The 3,716-nt window shown below is 33.6% G+C and overlaps 1 long non-coding RNA gene across 1 annotated transcript in view; it reads right to left on the bottom strand.

Annotated features, from left to right (window-relative positions):
• The window catches only part of LOC135223228 (uncharacterized), a 64,851-nt gene that overhangs the window by 11,885 nt on the left and 49,250 nt on the right, over positions 1 to 3,716 (bottom strand). The window lies entirely within an intron of this gene.

The raw sequence follows: 3,716 nt of genomic DNA, 5'->3' as shown, positions 1-3,716 counted from the left end.
GTGGTTTCGGTTTCACATTAATCAGAAGCCTAGTTTATTAGTTATATTAAAAAAGGAGGGTGTTATGGGCCTTGAAATAGATTTTTTTTTTAGTAGACAACAATATAGAGCGTGTACGGCCCTACATCCTCCCAGTGGTCCTCTATCACATAATTGTAAATTTCTACCGCTATGTATCAGTTCTTTGGAAATGTCCTTGATCGGTGGTTTTCAACTCTAAAAGGTGGTCATTCCCTCCATGTCCCCCTTGTACTTGTAAGTAAAATTCCCTCCCAGATTTAAATGAAAATGAAAGGAATAAGAAGGGGTGTTTTTCTTCTTTTAGGAATGAATGAGTGAGAAACTTGACACTGCTTCTTGGTTACTGGATCTTGAGTGCATGGCTGAATGCCAGAGAGTGCACAGCTTAATAAGCCCCTTCTACCTTCAGCCTGTTTCTGTATTTGGTCTTGAGAGCAGAGAGCTTTAAAAATGCAGCTTCACAAAGATACTTGGATTCGAACATACTTAGAATCCGAACGAGTCCAACTAGAGTAGTAGACTAAAGGAAACTAACTTTATAAGGCGATACTTTTGCCTTTTTTCATTTTCAAAAACTCCTGAATATCAGTTCCTCACTCATGTTAAGATTATAACGAATACAATTAGTTAACTTTAAATTTTTTCCTATAGCTCCCTCCCCGCCTGAAAATTGCTGTCGCCTCCCTATGGGTGACGCACCCCTAAGATTGAGAATCACTGTTCTCCATATAAGACCGAAACTGGTCAGGATTCAAACCCAGTGTTTCATTTTCCCTATGTTAGATCGCGTATATAAATCTCATGTTAGTGTGATTATCATCCTGTTATAGAATAATAGATATTAATGATTAATATCTATAAATCTAATATATATATAAATTACATTAAAATATAATATATATATATTATTATATATATATTAAATATAAATAATATACATATATATATATTGCTATATATATATTATAAGATATATAATATAAGATATATATATAATAATAATTATAGATATATACATATATGTGCGTATGTATATGTATATACATATATACGTATATATATACGTATATATATATACATATATATACAGGAGAGAGTATATGTATATAACTCAGCGGTAGAAAGCTGGGGTCACAATCTCAATGTTAGAGGCTCGGTCTTTAACCCCTGCGCGACATGCCACCCACTAGTTGGCCCAGTGAATTTGTTCTAGTGTCATTTGTTGTCAAGAGAGAGATATGTTACCATCACTCTCGCACATAATGAGATATGTGTATATATATATATATATATATATATATATATATGATATATATATATATATATATATATATTATATATATAGTGATACAAGGCACAGGGAACTACTCCAAGCAACATAGTCAGAGGAAGACGGACGAAAACCACACATCACTAGGCTGTCTTTTTATTATTTTGCCGACGTTTCGTAATTGTTTACAGAATTACATCTTCTGGGCTGCACATAAGAAAAGATAAAAACATAAAAAAGTTAAAAGTATAGTCTAAAAGTTCATTTAAAATACATTAGAGTAAAAATGAAATCGATAAAAATAAAAACACAACCAACCTAGAGGTGAGACAGCAAGGAACTAAATGGAAGGAAACCACCACAGTACGAACTTATGCTAAATACAATTGACTCGCAGAAGTATGGGTGTTTAATGATGGTACGAGTTTTTTTATAAACAAAGACTCAAGGATTGTTAACTCTTGTGGTTTGGTAGTATGGCCGATTACACTGAAATCTTTGTTGTCAATGTAGGTTTTACATTGTTTTGCATGGTTCTGATATTGGAGTGCTCTGGGTTTGAGATTCTGCTCCCTGTGCGGAAACTGATACCCCGATGTGAATCGATGCGCACCTTAAGTAGCCGACTGTTGGATCCCACGTAAATCCCTGAAATACATTTAGGGCAAGTATATTTGTAGATGACACCAGAAGACATATAAGGACACAGCTGATCTTTAATCTTAAACAAGGAGCCTATATTAAGAGGATTTTTGGGAATTAATTTGACTGATATGGCTGGGAAATGGTCATGAATAATTTGCGTGAATCTCTTTTGAAAGGTTAGGTCATGGATATATGGAAAGGTTGCATAGAAACTCATTTTTGGTACAGTTGGAACGTCAGGTTTTCTAGAGAAATGTCTATTTAGTAATTTATTTAATTTTCTATATACTAACCTAGGTGGGAAACAGTTACCTTTAAAGAAATTAACTAGAAATAGAATCTCATTGTGAAAGGCATTCCAGTTAGATGAGAGGACTAGTGCTCTATTAAGGAGGGTAAAAATGGAATTAACCTTAAAATTAAAATAACCGCTACTATAAAAATTAGATCCGAGTCCTGTAAAAGTTTTCTTTCTAAAAATCGTGGTGTTAAAAGAGTTGTCTTGTCTATATACTTGAACGTCCAGGAATGACAGACAGTTGTTCTCCTCTTTTTCTATAGTAAATTTCATGCTCGGGTGAAGTGTATTTACGTAGTCGAGGAACAGGTCAGCCTCGTATTCACCCTTGAAGAGAGCAAACGTATCATCAATAAACCTAGAATAAAAGAGGATGGAATCTTAGAGGGCAATCGTCGAGCATACGCTCCTCCAGGGAGCACATAAAGATATTCGCGAACGTAGGGCCAAGGGGGGAACCCATGGCCATGCCATCTACTTGTTTAAAAAGTTTACCGTTAAAAACAAAAGCAGTGTCCAGCACTGCCAGTTCAAGAAGTGTTTTAAAAAGCGTGCGGTTAAAATTACTAAAAGTGGACTCAGGATCGGGAGATAGCTTGTCAAGAATCAAATCAATGGTCTCACCAACTGGAATATTCGTAAACAGAGATTCTACTAAATTCTTTTTACCCCTTGAATCAATATTTCAACGACTTAAAGCGCTTCCTTTTGAGACCGACTTGGGGAGCCTACAAAAAAGATTATTTGAATTATCCCAAGGTACTTTCAGGAAATTGAAGACCCGATGGGCACCTTTTTTCAGAAAAGAAGATTTCGACACCTTGAAGCAACTCGCTAACAACAAGGACATCGTTGTCACAAGGCCCGACAAAGGTAAGGGAACAGTTATCTTGAATAAACAAGACTATTTATCCAAAATGGAAAGTATCTTAAACGACAGGAACAAATTCGAAATGATTGGCACTCCTTGCTGTCTCACCTCTAGGTTGGTTGTGTTTTTATTTTTATCGATTTCATTTTTACTCTAATGTATTTTAAATGAACTTTTAGACTATACTTTTAACTTTTTTATGTTTTTATCTTTTCTTATGTGCAGCCCAGAAGATGTAATTCTGTAAACAATTACGAAACGTCGGCAAAATAATAAAAAAGACAGCCTAGTGATGTGTGGTTTTCGTCCGTCTTCCTCTGACTATATATATATATACATAGAGATATATATATATATATTTATATATATATATATATCTATATATTATATCATATATATAGATATTATATATATATATATATTATGTAACGATAATATATATATATATATTATATATATATATATATATATATATTTGTGTGTGTGTGTAGAGAGAGATATATAGAAATATCGATACATTGTATATACTGCACGTACATAATTAAACGTTTATAGTGCATAAAATTGTGGGAACTGTTAACATTGTTTCCCGAAACAATTCATCATTTAAT

The sequence above is a fragment of the Macrobrachium nipponense genome, chromosome 8, assembly GCF_015104395.2.
Source record: "Macrobrachium nipponense isolate FS-2020 chromosome 8, ASM1510439v2, whole genome shotgun sequence".
Lineage (NCBI taxonomy): Eukaryota > Metazoa > Arthropoda > Malacostraca > Decapoda > Palaemonidae > Macrobrachium > Macrobrachium nipponense.
Note: the sequence above shows the minus strand (reverse complement) of the source record. Positions and strands in the feature narration are given on the sequence as shown.